This window comes from Amphiprion ocellaris, chromosome 1 (assembly GCF_022539595.1).
Source record: "Amphiprion ocellaris isolate individual 3 ecotype Okinawa chromosome 1, ASM2253959v1, whole genome shotgun sequence".
In the NCBI taxonomy this organism is placed as follows: domain Eukaryota; kingdom Metazoa; phylum Chordata; class Actinopteri; family Pomacentridae; genus Amphiprion; species Amphiprion ocellaris.
Window position 1 is genome coordinate 9055476 of NC_072766.1, and position 18049 is coordinate 9073524.

General features: G+C 40.3%; 1 protein-coding gene and 2 long non-coding RNA genes across 3 annotated transcripts in view; 2 read left to right on the forward strand and 1 right to left on the reverse strand.

Moving 5' to 3' along the window:
* The first annotated feature begins 6648 nt into the window (after positions 1–6648).
* On the forward strand, positions 6649–8386 carry LOC118469808 (uncharacterized). Its single transcript, XR_008604040.1, has 4 exons — positions 6649–6775; positions 6871–6951; positions 7682–7962; positions 8077–8386. It is a non-coding gene; the product is annotated as an uncharacterized LOC118469808 (long non-coding RNA).
* Positions 8387–8498: 112 nt separating this feature from the next.
* LOC111563924 (uncharacterized) lies at positions 8499–11692 on the reverse strand. The gene is made up of 4 exons (XR_008604036.1): positions 11567–11692; positions 10403–11271; positions 9966–10205; positions 8499–9032 (listed from the first exon to the last, which is right to left on the reverse strand). It is a non-coding gene; the product is annotated as an uncharacterized LOC111563924 (long non-coding RNA).
* A 5689-nt stretch (positions 11693–17381) lies between these two features.
* The window catches only part of slc39a13 (solute carrier family 39 member 13), a 17549-nt gene continuing 16881 nt past the window's right edge, over positions 17382–18049 (forward strand). Inside the window, exon 1 of the mRNA XM_023263196.3 lies at positions 17382–17590. The gene's annotated coding sequence lies outside the window, so the exon portion shown is untranslated. The remainder of the gene's footprint in view (positions 17591–18049) is intronic.

Below are 18049 nucleotides of genomic sequence, written 5' to 3' on the forward strand. Positions count from 1 at the left end.
CTCACCTTCTCCTGCTCAAACTGCTGACAAATGTTTCTGCTGCTCTAAAGTCTGGTCTCCAGAACTACCTAAAAACTCTCAAAGTCTCTTCTGCTGCAGATTGCTTTATGGAACTGTTGCAGAAAACCTCACTAAACCACATGGAGGGGCCTCAAGATAGTTGTCCAAATGAAACCGTACAAAAACCAAACTAGCACAACCCAAACGCTAAAGTCTCCTGCAGCCCTACCAGAGAACCTCTGAGAACAGAGAATCAGAACAGGAACTCTTACCTTCTGGACAACAAACGTTGGTTCACAAACAGGAATACAGAATGTGTCTGACCAAAAACCTCTGAAGACTCACTACAGCCAAGATAAAGACACAACTCAGCTGGACCAAATCCACTAATCACTGCACACATTAGCACCATGTGCTAACTGTGGCTGAAGAACCACATTTACCAAGACAACTATCCAGTACAAAGCCCTAAAACACACCAAGAAACACATTAAAGATGATTTTACTGCTGGAAGCTGCAAGCCAACGCCTAAAGAACAAACTAAAGTAAGGGAGCCAAACCCGGTTCAGTGGTGAAGAAGCAGAGGAAATGTTTGACTGCAACTAAACAAAGCAGGAAGACACTGAGCTGCTCAGGTGTTCCTAATAACACCAAGCAGCCACCTGGACAGCCAATAGGAACACAGCTTACTGGAAGTCCAGAGGGCTGGCTTAGTGAAGGAAATTTAATTTAAAGTTGAAGCAGAAAGTTAACAAAGAAAGTTGAAAACCACCTTCTGATACCTGAAATCTCTGAGTTTTCACACAAAGAACACCTGAACATGTCAAACTGGCTTCATAGTAGAACCATCATTGTAAAAACGTCATAGTATGGTGTGTTGCTCAAAAAACATTAGGACCTGGCTGTCAGGGACAAACATGTAAGAAACATGAGAACAGAGAGAACCCAACCAGTAGGTCACAGTTTATCATCCCCCAGTCATCTCCTGAAGTCCATATGGTGAGAGACATCAGTATCTGGTTGTTCATTTACCAGAGGATGCTTAGAATCATGCTGATGTGGTCTGTACTCTACAGTATTTTAGTGATTCAATAAATGCCTAAGTTGTTTTTTTTTTTTAATGCTTTTCAGTTTTTAATAAACATTTAAGAGCCTATATGTAATCAATAAATGGCCTTTGCCTATCTTAAGAAAAATTCACTCAGAACTCTATGTTAACAGTACTAAATAAATCAATAAATACATGCATACACACAAAAATAAGTTAATACATTAACTGTGTTAAGATTTAGTTTTTTAAAAAAGTTGTTTATGTTTTTGCAGAATCCAGTATTGCTCACTGGTTGGTCATTACATTTTGTTAGTTTGATTTCACTGTTTAAAATGATGCCACCTCTTTTCAGACAGAACCTGTGATAATAAAACAATACAAAATTTTTAGTTCCGTGTTAATAAAGCACTTAAAGCTTTAAGTATGGCTAAATGCTTTTTTCAAAATTAAATATATCCCTCCTTAGGTGGTAGTGGCCCCAAGTTCAGTAAAGTTGGAAAGATATTCACAGATTCGGACTTCCAGCATCAATAACTCATTAGATATAGGTTGTCAAAACATAAACGGTGCCTCTTTCCCATTGTTGCAAGGCAGACAATGTGCTACAAGCCCAGTTTTATCAAAAGTAGCTGTCTTTCAAGCTACAGGAATAACATTGGTGTCTATGGAGTGAACAGGGTCCGTCTGCAATTTGCAAAACCACTGCAACAGTAAAGAGAGACAAATATTCAATAACTTCACTCTTATACATTGTAGTGTCACTAAAACCACTGCAGCCTTCAACTGGCTCCTGTTGTCAAAGTGTTTTAACAGAAATGTAAATGCTGTAATTTGATTCTTTTAATGAACCATGTAACTTGAATGGATGTGATGCTGGTGTGACCACAGTGCACACGTCTGATGTTGCTCACAGTGGTCCAAGGGACGCTCAGGGAGTTTGTGTGTTTGCTCACACTCATGAACAATTACAGGGAACATTGCAAATGACATGGATTTTGAATTAAAACATTTCTTGAATTACTGTTTTAAAGCTTTATGCTCAAATTAAAGTAGAATCCAATAATCCAGATACAACCTTGATGTAGTGGTTCCCAGGATAGGAGGACGCAAACTATTGGAATTATGAAAAATCTGTTTTAGGGACCACTGTGATGCTTTTTGTTTTTTTTTTGTTGTGTGTGTGTGTGTGTGTGTGTGTGTGTGTGTGTGTGTGTGTGTGTGTGTGTGTGTGTGTGTGTGTGTGTGTGTGAGAGAGATTTTGTCAGTTAATTGTGCCTACTGGGCGGCTTTTTTGTTACTTTGACGGCCTCCTCTTTTTACAGAAATATAAGAAATATGATTTTCAATTGATTTTAATGTTTCTGAATATTAATAAAAAAAAACTCAATTTGCAGAAAAAAATCCAAATAAATGGGTTTATATATGAAGCCAGGTTAAATCAGACACCAATACTTCAAATTTAATTTTGTGGGGGTTCTTTGTTTCCCAATTTATTTACATGTAATAGAATTTCTACAATGAAATGTATTCCCCAAAACTTATGGCATAATACATTAGCAACTATATAACGTTACGGTTAGCTTAACTGTCGCCTTCTGCAGTTTAATGTTACTGTTGCTACTCATTATTTGTGTAGCTGGCTTAATGTCGGCTTTCCTACGAGTTGACAGAGTTTGAATTTTGTCAGCTGTCATCGATTTAACATTGCTGTTGGTTGTTAGGTTTGCAAAAATCAAATTCCACTTTTCATAGCACTATTTTGGACTTGGTGTCAGGTTAAATTATTTTTGTTACTTTCATGAACAAGTTGAAAGTTCTTCTGTGGCTTTAACAATGCTAGTGGACTGTTGAAGCTACATCTTCAAGTTAAATGGAAGGCTGCTGAAATTAGAACAGAGTTAAATAGATGAATAATTATTCAGAAAGGTCCCTCCTTTGTACAGATTTAAAAACTGACATTTAAAGGAGGAATGATAATAGAAGATAAAGGCATTTTTCAGATCTTTTGCCATGATGTGAATCAGAATAATGTCCTGGCTGGTTTTAGTGGGGATTGGAGAAAATGCAGTGTTTTAATATTAACATGGAAGGGTCGCGTATGCATGTATGTTTGAAATAGATTTTTTTTTCTGTCTAAGCACCAAATGGTGCAAAGACCCTATAGAAACCCATGAGTTTATTATTGTTATTGTTCTGTTCAGAAAAACAAGCCAAGATGGTTGAAACATGAGTGCAGCCTACAGAGGATTTTTAAAGATTTTGGATGTGTATTAAATTACTTCTAACATCAATAATTTAAAGCTTAGAAAGTTAGAGTTCATGAGTATGACGTGCTTTGTGTCTCTTTTCTTGTTCACAGTAATGTCACGAAGAAGCCCTCGACTGACTGCAAATGGCTACTATCAGGATGATGGTCAACCGGTCATCTCCTACAAGGAGAACATATACAGGTAAGCTGGACTATATGTGCACACAATTGTGTGTCACTGCCTTGTTGTTCATGAGTGCAAGTTGTATATTTAGAACTGTCATCTGTTCCTCCATAATTTCTCATCTGTATTTATTCTATCCAGGGTTTTCAGGAGGCGAAATAATCGTCGTCGATCTGGGCGTGGAGCCAGGGATGTCTCTGAGACCCCCAGTGACTGGAAGAGCTTGGGTCTCTCTTTCTCAGGGAAACCCTCAGATTTCTCCTCTTAATCTTCCCTCTGTGTTTTGGTAAGTGATATCCTTCTACTGACATGGATTCTGACATGGAGCAACATTTCTTCCCCCTCTATACCTTCAGACTTACCGGATTCACCCATCACAGTAGATACGGTATGACCCATAAAAGCAGCTTGATGTTCCATTTTTAACCCTTAAAAGGTCCTAGAGACATTCTGTGCCATTCAGTTTTTTTTTTTATTTTCAAGCCATTTTGACTGTATTGAATGAATATAGCTCAAATTTGCCAGATATTCATTTTTATAAAACTTAAGAATTTTGCTGTTCAGCCCAGACAGGGACATCTGCGTGGATGAACAGCTCGTCCCATTCAAAGGCAGGTGCAGCTTCAGGCAGTGCATGCCAAAAAAGCCGGCCAGATATGGAATCAAGATTTGGGCAACCTGTGATGTCAACACATCCTACGCCTGGAGACTGCAGGTGTACACAGGCAAAGCAGCTGGCAATCCTGTTGAAGTCAACCAGGGGATGTGGGTGACCCTGGAGAGACAGAGGGGCTCCAGGGACACATCATTACCTGTGACAATTTTTTCACCTCGTTCCCACTGGCAGAGGAGCTGCTCAGGAGGAAACTGACGCTGGTTGGAACAATTCACTAAAACAAGCCTGAGTTTCCCACTCATTTGCTCCAGGTAAGAGCAAGAGCAGTCTTCTCCTCTGTTTGCTTTTACAAAGACACACACACTGGTCTCTTACATCCCTCGATGGGGCAAGAATGTGCTGCTACTGAGCACAAAACACAGTAGTCCAGAGGTAAGCGAGGAGGGGATGAGAAAGCCCATCATCATCCAGGATTACAACAGATGTAAAGGAGGTGCTGACAACCTCAATAAGGTAGGTGCCATTACACATCAGTCACGCACACATTTATTTATTCTTACTCTTATGTACTTGTCTAAAATATATGTGGATTTTTTTTTTTCAAATGAGCATTTTCCTATAAAACAAATATGTGTATCATGAGAAAAACTAATTGGATAATTTATTCATATTGTCTTGTTTTATGTTTGGAGGGGGTTTGTTAGGTTGTTGACACCTACTCCTGCAGGAGGAGAACCAATTTGTGGCCACTGGCCCTCTTCCACAACCTGGTTGATGTTTCACTGTACAACACCTGTCCTGTGGACATCAATCGAGCCATCGTGGAAGCAGCAGAAACCACACAGGACGAGGCTTTACATCGAAGAGGTGGGAGAAATGCTGGTGACCCTGCACATCCAGAAGAGAGGGCGCCTTCCCCGCTCATCAGCTGCTGCAGGCCCCTCTCTCATCGGTTCAAGTAAGGGCAGGAAGCAGTGCGACTTTTGCAGAGACAAAAAGAGAAGAGTTGGGAGCACCTGCTTCAAATGTGGGAAGTTCACCTGCAAGGACCACAGTCTGTCCATCTGCAGCCTCTGCAGATAGGCAGAGCTGCTGTGGTTGAGGAAGAAAATAAACCACCTTCTTCCAAAGGTGGACATGTTGCCTAACTTCGCACTGGACTCACTTGGGGAGTTATCTCAATCAGATTGTAATTCACACACATAATGTTTTAATTTTAACATTCTTTCTTACCTGTTTTTGTGCATTGTGTGCAGGAGCGTATGTGTTTTGAAATGTGTACAGCAGCTCAAACACCTGGTTCTGTTGTTCATTTAAGAACTACACTCAGAACATGAAAGATTCAGTCTATGGTATATGATAGAACAGCTGGGATTCTTAGTTTTGTATACACTGAACACACCAACTAAACTCTCTCTTTTTTATCTTCAGGAGCAGCCACATCTGATCCCAGGGCACTGCTGGGCTTTTGCAGGTAGGCAGGGACATTTATCCATCGCCCTGTCACACCAAGCCGCCATCAGCCATGTGACACTGAGTCACATTTCAAAGACCTTGTCTTTGAACTACATACTGTTGGTATGTACAAGCTACCTGTCCTCCTGCTGCAGTTGCAACTAGAGCAAACCAAAAGAAAATGACTAAGAAAAGACCACCACCAATAATACTATTAATAATAACAATACCACTATTACTACTAATAGTAATGACAATAATGTAAAATTAAAAATAAAGACATAGCCAAACATAAAACAGCTGTTCAGTTGTTTAATTATAAGAATAAAGGTTTTATGGCAGGCATCATTCTCGTCTCCAAGGGGAACATTTTTATACCTGTACAAGTGGTGGGTGAACCCTGTTTGATAAATTGATTTCACCTACATCTATGCTGGTTGATTAAAAACAGGTGATTGTGTCCTATCTTTTTACTGCAATATTAGTTTTACAGTTCCTACAGGTGATACGTAGGCACTGTGACTTAAAAGCACTGTATTTCTGCTAAAGCAAGTGCACCTTTTTAGTTGATTTGCTTCATGGGTTTTAATAGCTTGTCTTTAATTAGGGTTTTTGATTTTTTTTTATAAGTACTGTAGATGACATCTGTAATCTGATGCAGTAGTTCTCAAAATGGGGTCTCAAATCTATGACAGTTTTATGCGTTGGTCTGTTGATGTGTACATTATAGTGAGCTCAGAATGTTGTTTGATAATGAATGACTTTGCAAACACTTCACTGGTTTCATTTGCTGAACATTTTGGCTGTCTTTACAGGCAAGAATTTGTAGTTACATACATGCTCTTGTGTACCTTAGTCAGGATGTCAAATTGCATCACAATTTGGATCTTTTTTTTTTCAGGTTTTCTAAATGAAAATTTCTTGGGGCAACTTAACAAAAATGGTTCGTGGGCCATGCAATGTCCTGACTGAAGTGATCCGCAGGTTTTCTGAAATGAATCATGTCAACTCGAGTCCTGATCTTTGTTCTCAAACAGATAAAGCATAGACGTTGGAACATGGCACAGGTTATTACAGGCTGACATCTGGTATCAGTGCTGAAACTGTTGTGGGCCAGCACAGGGCCCCCAGTATGTCTGCAAGCTGACTTCATGCTGGCCGATGTGTGGGGCACCTCTTGCAAACCACATCTGGGCCACCACAGGACCGTCATTCTTTGAGTGAGTGAGTGAGTGAATGAGTGAGAGTGAGTGAGTGAGAAAGAGAAGTTACAGTTCATGAGTATGATGTGCTTTGTGTCTATTCTGGTTCACAGCAAGGAGCCCTCGACTGGCTGCGAACGGCTACTATGAGGATGATATCTTCCAGTCATCTCCTACAAGGAGAACACATACAGGTAAGGTGGACTATATGTGCACATTTGTGTGTTACTGCCTTGTTGCTTGGCGAGTGGAAATTGTGTAAACATGTTATCTGCGTTTATTCCACCCAGGGTTGTCAGGAGGTGAAAGAAACCTGGGAAATGCCTGTATTTTAATGTAAATAGTTGTATATAACTGCTATTTGCAAAAATAAAATAGGCTGGTATGAAAAGACAATGTGTTCAATGGGGCTGATGTGTTATCTAGACTGACATGGTTACTGTATGTGTGTAGCTGGTATTATGCAAAGTGATCTGAATGGGTTAAATTTCTAATGAAGTTCAAATAAATAGCCAATACTTATGAAAAACCTTGCTTAATTTGTAAATTTGTTTAATTTTTCCACTCTTACCTTGATTGTAATTGATTTGATTGTAATTGAAGCCCTCGACTGGCTGTGAACGGCTACTATGAGGATAATGGCATGTCCTACTAGGAGAACATATCAGGCATGGCAATTTTCCGCCGTTCCGCGGAAATCCGCCGTTTTAATTTTCAAATTGATCATTTCTGTGAATCGTCCAAATCCGTTGAGAAAATTTTAGGGGAGGTGAGGTATGTTTTTGTTACTCTTGCTCCCGGTTTTTGAGAAGCGCTCGGCGTTTCTCCCGCAGCGTAACAGACAAAAGCCGCGATTCCACAAGCATCTACTCGGCGCGGTACGGTTCGCCACTATTGTATCTGACTCGGCTCGTCTCGGTTTAGTTGTTTTTCCATATAGGCTCATCGTGGGTGGAGTCGTCATAGCGCAGCCAGCCGGAAGTCCCTTAACGTCATTTGCGTGCGACACAAACGCAACATAACGGAGACGATGGTTCACCTGCTGCTCGGTCTGTGGCTTTCTGTCAGATTCAAAGTAATAGAAGAGTCGGAGAAAGCTGAGAGCGACGAGTCGAAACACTCAGGAGACACACAGGAGAGTTTGGGAGGCGATGCAGCTGTATCAAGCTGAAGACAAGAGGATATGAACGAGACGACATATGAGGGTAAGCTAATGCTAGTTCGCTAGCTATCGTATATCAGTCCTGTGAACGACCCTGTAATGGCTGCAGTTTATCGCTATTAGGTATTAAAATATGTATGCTGTGTATGTGTTTCAGATGGCTCTCTGATGAGACTTCATGGGATTTACCTCAAGCAGCAGCACATGAGCCTGCAGTGGCACAAGGTGTAGAGGAGGAGGACAGAGATGTACAGGATGCACTGATGCACTACGTGTCATGCAAAGTTATTCTTCTTGTTATACTTCTGTTTTTCTGTCCCCGGACCGCTATTGTTTTCTTTAATGCAATTCTGACAAACTTTTGTACCTTTTGCAGATGTGTCTGTGCTATTGTTTTATTTGTGAAGGTTAGCAAGATTACATGACAAATTAAACACCAAAACATTAAAACAGCTGTTTTAAGAATATTCCAGTTTGATAAATCAGTATTGCTTTGGTGTAGTTCAGTCAACGGAATTATGAACCATAAAGGAGTTTGTGTTAAAACATGTTAAATCCCATTAAACATAAATGCATTATTAGGGAATACAGAATTGTTTGGTTCAGACTGTTGACTCTTTTCCTACCAGAGTCTTAACAGACAAAATGAAAAGTTATGATGCAATCACATAAGTCACAAAATAGTTTATTAGTCAGCAGCAAAATCAAAACTATTTACAATGTGCAAAGTACAAACTGTGGTGGGCCTCTCCTACAGTGGAGGGCTAAAAGTACAACTATATACAACTAAATCTCAAGTCTCTGGGAGGTGGACTCGCTGGCTGCCCACTGCCTGCACCAGCTGCCCCAGTACACCCAGCACTGCCTGCACCAGCTGCCCCAGCACACCCAGGACTACCTGCCCCAGCTGCCCCAGTACACCCAGGAATGACTGGTTGAAGGCAGCATTCTGGACCATCTCCTCCCGCTGCAAGGCCGCTTCATTCTCTCTTGCCTCGCTGAGGAGCAACCAGATGTTCTCATCATGCTGGGCACGGTTCCGCTCCTTCTCAGCCTGCATCTCCACAAGTACGCTTGGAAGTTCCAATTTTCTGTTGCACCTTTTCCTCTTGCCTAGACCAAAGACAGAAAAGTGATCAGAATCAGCTTTAGTAAGTACACAACATGCAAGGAATTTGGTTTCGGCTGTTGGTGTCACACTAGGAATATGGAATAGAATAATAAAAAATAAAGAAACTATAGAAAGAGGAACAGGAAGAAAAATTAAATTGCAAAATTAAATAAAACAATATCTACAGAAATTTACAGCTAGCCTGGAATAATCACATTAGCATTAGTGGCAGGTGAGACAAACTAATCCCCCAGCAACCTCTCTGACTCAGAGTGTTGCGTGGAGATTAAATCTTCAGTACAGATGCACAGACTGAGAGCGTTTTCTCCGGAGTGCTCCACCTTCACCTTCTAATCTCCTGGTAGCAGAAAGTGTGATGTCAAAAGAGCTTGTGCTGCTCCATTTTTTTTATAGAGGAGAGTCTCAGAGGCACTCGTAGAACTCGGTGCCACCTTGAGAAGACGGGGGCAAAGGAAGACCTGCTCAGAGACGAGCAGTAAAAATACAGCAGGGATGATCTGCTCACTTCTATAGCACGGCATGAGTAAATACAGGCAAAGATCTGCACTAGAAAATCATTTAAATATCTTTTTTGTCATCCAGATGTGTGTATCTGAACCTCCACGCCAGTTTTCTTCAATAAAGGACTGATCAAATTAGCAAATTATATTTATCATTTGTTTTTAAATGACAATATAATGTGTCTCTTAAGATGCTGTCCTAGTTTTCTCAAAAAATGTAGCTTTTTTCCACTTTTTCTGTTTTTCTACAGTAGAAGAGTCAACACACTCACACACACATTTCAGCCTGATGGAACAGTCCACCTTCCATCAATTAATCATCAGCCCTTTCATCTTTAATTAAACTCACTATCTTTAAAGCACACCCCTTCACGCATGCCATCGCTGTGGCTGCACACACACACTCGCACGTACGCAGAAACAATGCAGTGCTCTGTGCTTCCTTATGGCAAATGTTCAGTGGGCGCATAAACACACGCACGCGCGCACACACGCGCACTTGTGTCTTGGGATGTGGTCTCAGAGGATGAGCTCCCTCCAGGGATTCCCTCAGCCACCGGCCTTCCCAAATTCTGGCTTAGGACCAGCTCCTCTGCCTCCGTTACAGGTGGTGCTGCTGGGCCACCTCCCTTTTTACAGGCATCTGCTTTCTTTCTGTTGGCCGAGTAGAAGTCTGTGTTAGTTTAAATAGGCTTAATTGTTTAACGGAACATGATATGGATGCAGACATTTAGGCTATGTGTGGGATAGAACCACTGCACAGTCAAACAGCCACCTAATATTTAGGCTACTTTACAATGTAAAACATGATCAAAATGAGGTAGCTCCATGAGATTATGCCTACTTCTTACCTGTTTGAACAGTGTTTTTATATTTCATCTTCAGCTCCTGCCACATGCGCTTCTCCCCCGCAGGATTGCACCTAAATGAAATAACAGAATAGGCTGCTATTAAACAGTTTTCCTGTAATATTATTGTGATTTAAACTTACGCATTGACCCGGGCAGCAATGTTCTCCCACGCCGTCTCCCTCTCTTTTACAGCTGCAGGTGTTGCACTTCTTTCTAAAAACGTGTTCGAAGTCGCCATATGAACGCATTAAGATGTCCAGTTCAAGTGGTGTAAAAAACGTAGCTCTCCGCTCCCCCGTCACCACGGTGAGTCGTCGAATCGGGGTTCCATTGATGCTGTCTTTTTATAGTTGCGGTGCACTCTGGGTGAAACTACTCCGAGTTGATTAAACCAACTCAAATCAGCCGTTGTGAAACCGAAAACTCAGAGTTTTCTATCTCAGAGTAGATCAACTCAGAGTTCAGGGTTACACAGAGTTTGTTGAACCTGCTTCGTGAAACGGACCCAGGGTCGTTTAAGGGACGGTTTGGGCCCTGAGTTGGACAACGCAGGCACAGACACAGAGAGACTTCCAGACGGGTGAATAATGGAAAGAGTTTCATTTAAAAAGATAACTAAACTAGTACATAAATGGAGAGCTGAACTGGGGAAACAAAACTAAACTTAGCTATTCAAAACCCAGCAAACACTACGAATACAGAAACGGAAGTCAACCAATACTAAACTGGACTAACAAAAATAAACGAAGGAGGGATACTCACAAGACGGAGAAAAAGGGTCGAGGAAAAAGGAGTCCAGAAGTGGGGAAGCAGAGTCCATGAGGGAGCAGAGCGTGTGAAGCCATGTGAGTCTTTGTGGGAATCCAAGCCTGGAGAGAAGCAGGTGTCCAGTAGTTTATGGTCAAACAGACAAAGAGTCACTAAGCAGAGTTAAAATAGTGAGCAGGTGATATTGAGGGCAGGTGAGCTGATTACTGCAATGTGAGTCACCTGCAGTAATCAGCTGAGAGTGCAGACAGGTGAAGCAGGGAGAGCAAGAGACAGGAACGAGGAGAGATGACAGAGAGTCAAGTTGCTTCACCTGCCTGCACTCTATTTGCTGATTACTGTAATGAGTGTCACCTGCAGTAATTAGTTCACTCCATTGACTGTTCTCTACCTCACCTCCAGTATTTAAGCTCTGTGCTTCCATTCACTTATCGCCGGATCATCGCCTCACATCCCTCCATGGTTTCTGCTGTGTTTCTGGATTGTGGGTTTCCCCACCAAGCCTTCTACTGCTTGTCAGCTTCAGCCTCTTGGACTCAACCGATTTTGCTGTCCTGGATTTCCCTCTTGTGGACTCTGTTCAACTCCTGTCTGTTTTTGGATGCTTTCCAGTCTTCTAGTTTCGTTTCCCCACTAGCTTCTGGGTTGTCCTAGCCTGCCTAGCCTTTAGTTCTGTTTTCCCCTGGTTTTTGTAAGTACATTACTGTGTTGTTTGGTTGAGGTTATTCCTGTTTGGTTTTGTGGTTTTTGTAGGTTTGGTAGTGTAGTTTCTTTTAGTGTTAGTTGTGGTTTAGTTTGTCTGCTGGGGTCCGTTTCACGAAGCAGGTTCAACAAATTGTTGTTGGTTAAATCAACTCGAAGTGGTTTCCCCCGGAGTTAAGCATGTGCGCCACAGCTCTGAAAAGCCAGTATCAATGGAGCGCCGATTCGACGAGTCACCATGGCAACGGGGAAGCGGCGGACTACACCGTTTGAATTGGAACTCTTCATGCGCTCATATAGCGAGTTTGAACACGTTTTTAGAAAGAAGTGCAACACCGCTGCAGCTGCAAAAGAGAGGGAGACGGCCTGGGAGAGCATTGCTGCCCGAGTCAATGTGTAAGTTGAAACCACAATAATATTGCAGGGAAAACTGTTTAATGGTAACCTGTCGTGTTATTTCATTTAGGTGCAAGAGGGAGACTGCCTGGGAGAACATTGCTGCCCGAGTCAATGTGTAAGTTGAAACCACAATAATATTGCAGGGGAAAACTGTTTAATGGTAACCTGTTGTGTTATTTCATTTAGGTGCAATCCTGTGGGGGAGAAGTGCATGTGGCAAAGAGGTAAGAAGTATGTATTGCTGGATAGACTGGATGCCAAATTCTGGTCATTTTATTACCTTCACTGTGTTTGAGTGTTCTCCTCTACAGGCTGGGGACCTGGAACCTTTGACTGAATTTTAAGTAACTATACACAGGTGCGCTAACTATTTAATTATCTAACTATCTAACTAACTATCGGGACTGACTATTGTGTCGGCCTATCTGCCTGTGGCACTGATAGCTAGACATCTACTACTAGTAATTATGATTAATAAAATTCATAAAACGATAACATCAGAACAATATATAAAAATGCTATGTCTTACATAATGTCTTATTGATACCTTACAAATAGTCTGTCAACCATAAAATTACTGTTTCAGATTTGAAATTTGCACCATATACTGCAAAAACTCTATGCTATTACATTACCAAAGGAAGCTTTCATTATTAACACACAAAGATGTGATTTAATACTATATATTCATTTCTTGTCTTTAACCCACTTCTCATAGGTTGGCCTGAAAGCAAAATAAACCCTATCCTTTAATCAAGACCTTGTTACTGCAGAAAAATACAACTTCATCCTGTGACATTCATGGACAACCCCATACTTTAATTTCCTCTATATATTTCAAATTATCACTGACACTAATTTACAAACCACTTTCTGAAAATAAATCACACAAATAAATATATGCAATACTTCAACCACAATATTACAAGGCCAGATCTAAAAATGTAAACACTGCAACACAACTTAGACATGACTGCATGTTCACAGTTGAATTATGTAAACTATTGAAAAACAAACTAAACTATCTCATTCATTTGTATGAAATAAAGAAAAGGGTCATCACCTACATCTTCAAATTAAACAGCAAGGTGTTGCTCTCCTCTAATCGCAGCAATACAAGGAAAAACAACACATGACACAAGAATATCACAGACCCTCTCAACAGTGACCCTGAAGTGACATATACACTATAAATGGGCTTTCACCAAACCTAGGATCATCTACACCTGTGCTCTTGTCCTACAATGAGCCTGGTTGAAGTTCTGTTGGGGGTCAAGGTAGAAGATCATCACTCTGGCTTGACATGGTAACCTCTATCACCCAGCAGAAGGCCATCAAACTCTCCTGTAATGTACACTGGATACATTAGAATATATTGAAGGAGGTAGACAAGTCCATTACATTGTTAAAATCTTTACACTGCTTATCACATTGCAGTTTGTTGCTCAGCTTAAACTCATCATAAATCCTCAAGTCATAAACAAAACCAGACCTCCACATTAGAAATAATATATGCAGCATCACATATGATCTTGACAGTGCAGAGAATAACACATGTTGAACTACAATGTAGCCTTTAACATGTTGAAACTGTAGTCAATCTACCTGCAGCCTACCTGCACATTTATGCTGTGAATGCACTTCCTATTCACATAATCAGCTTCATTATGTGAGGCAACTGTGATGGGGATGTCTGTGCCATCTATGCAGCCAATCACACTAAAAAATCCTAAAAGTGCACATAAGTGTGTGTGTCAATGCCTTGTTGTTCATGAGTGCAAATTGTGTATTTAGTACTGTCATCCGTTTCTCCATAAACATATTTTCTCATCTGTATTTATTCTATCTAGGGTTTTCAGGAGGTGAAAGAATAATTGCCAATCTCAGTGTGGAACCAGAGCAACAGACTGTCAACTGTCCTGCTACAGGTGCAACTGGAGCAACCCGCAAGAAGTCGACTAAGAGAAGACCATGACGGGCAACAGCAATATTATTAATAACAATATCACTATTTTTACTAATAATAATGTAAAGTTAAAAGACATTACCAAGCATAAAACAGCTGTTCAACTGTTTAATTATAAGAGTAAAGGGTTTTATGGCAGGCATCATTCTCTTCTCCAAGGGGAACATTTTTTTTACCTATACAAGTGGTGGACTCGCATATAGTGGGTGAACCCTATCTGATAATTTGACTTCACCAACATCTATGCAGGTGGATTTTTATTTAAAAAAAAAAAAAAAAAAGGTTATTGTGTCCTATCTTTTTACTTTGATATTAATTTTACAGTTCCTACAGGTGATGCGTAGGCATTGAGACATAAAAGTACTGTATTTCTGCTAAAGCAAGTGCACCCTTTTAGTTGATTTGCTTCATAGGTTTTAATGGCTTGTCTTTAATTGTCAGTAATTCAGGCAGGAGTCACAGTAACTTCAAAGTTAGGTGCTCCCTAGCTCTTCCTGTCACACACAACGTCCATAACATCACCATTTAAATACAGTCGAAACCAGAAGTTTACATACACTGTATAAACAGACATGTAACTTTTTTTTCACTGTCTGACTTTAAATCAGACTAAACTTTTCCTTTTTTAGGTCAGTTAGGATTACCAAAATTATTTCTATTTGAAAAATTGCCGCAATAATAAGAGAGACCATTTTTAAGAGATTTTTTTACTTTCTTTAAAGTCAGAAGTTTAGTATTTGGTAGCATTGCCTTTAAACTGTATGACTGGAGTCAAACATTTTGGGTATCCTTCCACCTGCTTCTCACAATACTTTGCTGGAATTTTGACCTATTCCTACTGACAGAACTGGTGCAACTGAGTCAGGTTTGTTCAGCTCTGGCCACAAATTTTCTGCAGGATTGAGATCAGAACTTTGTGATGGCCACTTCAGAGCACTGACTTTGTTGTCCATAAACCACTTTGTAACTAATTTGGTGGTATGCTTAGGGTCATTGTCCATTTGGAAAACCCATTTGCACCCAAGCTTTAACTTCCTGGCTGATGTCTTGAGATGTTGCTTCAGTATTTCCACATAATGTTCTTTCTTCATGCCATCTACTTTGTGAAATGCACCAGTCCCTCCTGCAGGAAAACACCCACACAACATGATACTGACACCCGCATACTTCACATTCGGGTTGGTGTACTCAGGCTTGCAAGTGTCCCCCTTTTTCTTCAAATGTAATGATGGTCATTATGGCCAAAGAGTGCAATTTTAGTTTCATCAGACCACAAGATGTGTCGCCAAAAATTAATGTCTTTGTCCCTGTGTGCATAATGGCTTCTTCCTCCTGATGTGGGGTTAAGTCTCAGATCCTGGTTTTATGTGATTTATATTGATTTTATTTTAGAATTTGATCTTATATGTTGTTATTCTGCTTTTCTGTTGTTTTTGTTTTGTTAGTGTTTTATATTAATTTCATTTTTGTTTGATTTAATTGGTTTTACAAGCCCTTATCATCCATGTTCTGTTTTTTGCACAGATTTTTGTTGTCTGTCTTATAATACTGTGGTCAACTTGGGTTGTTTTAAAACATATGGGTCAATATATAATTGCAGGACTTTTTGCAACGTAGTTGACAGGTATCATAGTTGACATTTTTGCTGTTTTCACATCTAAAATCAACATGGCCACCCAAAACCAAACACCACATGGCATTTTTAGAGAAAGATTCTTCTAAAATATTGTATATACAGTTGAAATTGGAAGTTATTTGTGAAGGTATTGTTATAAACCTGTTGGCATTAGTTGTGTGTGACACTGCAAGATTTGGTATCAATCCAATACCAAGTAAATACAGGGCCAGTATGGCCGATACCGATACTCCAGACTAACTTTTTCAGTAGTTGGTAGGTTTAGAACAAAGGTTAGGTGCTGTATATGGTTGATATATATATTTTGGTTGAGGAACATACAACAGTTAAACAGCTCGTCTTCCACATCAGGCAGGAACAGACTGACAGAGACATGGAAGCAATTAAAATTCTACTTTTACATCACTATGATATATAATGTAGCTGAACCTGTTGGTCTGGCACCGCTGAGTCACCTGATGGAACAACATCCAATCACAAGAGGAGGATTAGCAACGTGCTGCTCCGCTCTGTGACAAGAGGAGCTCTGACAGACAGTCAGGTTGCCTCTGTGATGAAGTCGCAGCGGTTCAGACATACAGGACAGACACTGAAGCTGAAGTATCGATATCATTACACCGGTATCATTCAGTATCAACAACACTGGTATCAATATTAGGATCGATCCGCTCATGTCTAGTTGACATGATAAATCCACACTTGACTCACATGCTACTTTATATTAAATACCTAAGAAAGCCTTGGAGTTTTGCCAGTCTTTTCTTCAGGAGGAAATGACATCATGTGGAGCAGGTCATGTGATCTGGAAATTTAAAGGGTAACTTAGTTGAACGTGATTTCTCGGACACAGATACAATTTGTTATTTTGCATATAAAATTTGATATATTGCCAAAAAAAGAGGTATCTGTCATGATGATGTCTACATAACAAAAAGAACACAATCCAAACATTTTTTGAAAAAGCACATTATTGTTTAGCTAATTAGAAGGTGGTTATTAAATTCAGACCGTTATTTAGTTGACATTTTAGTGATATCTAGTCATTTTTTATTAATAAGTGATTGTTTCCACAATAAATAATTATGGAATTTGTAAAGAGATGATCATGATGAAGATAGAAAAACATTAGATTTTTTAATTTTTTTTAAGAAAAATGTATGCAAGATATATCCCATGGACTTCAAAAGTCCCTCAATTATATATTGACCCATATATAAGGATAATATGATTATAAATATATGGGGATGGTAATACCTATGTGTCCTCATGAGTCAGAGTCTTGGATGAGAGGTAAAACCAAAAAAAAAAAAAAAATAGATGTGAAGTTACTGAAACTCTTGGATGACCTCGAATTTACACAGACATTTGTATAAATAAACCTGATTTGTTTTTAAAAATATCCTGGGTTAAGTCTGTGATGTGTGTAAGTTTCAGGACCCGAGAGTTGGGGGGGAAGTAAAGTTACTTCCTCATTTTTCTGGTGGGGCGGGATCAGTGCTGTGACTCTCCTGTGCTGTTTATATTTTTTTCCCTCCAGGATCCTGATACGTGGCTGTCTGGGGGAAGCCGCGGTGACCGACAGCTACTGTTGCCCTGCAGCGAGCGGATTCCAGCCCACAGCAGCTGGGAGTCCGGAGGAACTCAGCGGAAGTCTCCCTTCATCAAGCCGGCCTGGATGGCAGGGACACACTGGTGCAAAGACAGCCGAAATCACAAGGTAGGAGATGATTTAACGCCACATTCATGCTGTTATTTGACGTTAATATTAACCCTGGGATTTTTTTTTTCTGGCCGGTGTCGACAGCAGTAAGTTTGTGAAAGTGATGCTAGTTGTAGCCGTTAGCATTAATTTGCTAACGTTTTTTAGCAAGCCACGTCCGTCCGCAGCATCGGCTAACGTTAGCTTGCTAACTTTTACCCGCAGACGTGGGAGTTTAACTCGTTCACACAGTTTTGTTTTTAATGTTTTTTTTCACCGCAGTGTTTGTCACTTTAACACCACGACATTAAAATGTTCTGTTAACTGAACGTCGCAGCGCAACTATTATTCTGCTCAGAACCACTGCTAACTCCCAGACAGGAAAATGATGAACTGCGTGTCTTGTAAATACCTCTGCGTAATGTGAATATTGTGTTGCAGTAAGTTAAAGGCAACGCTGCCACAACTTTTCACAGC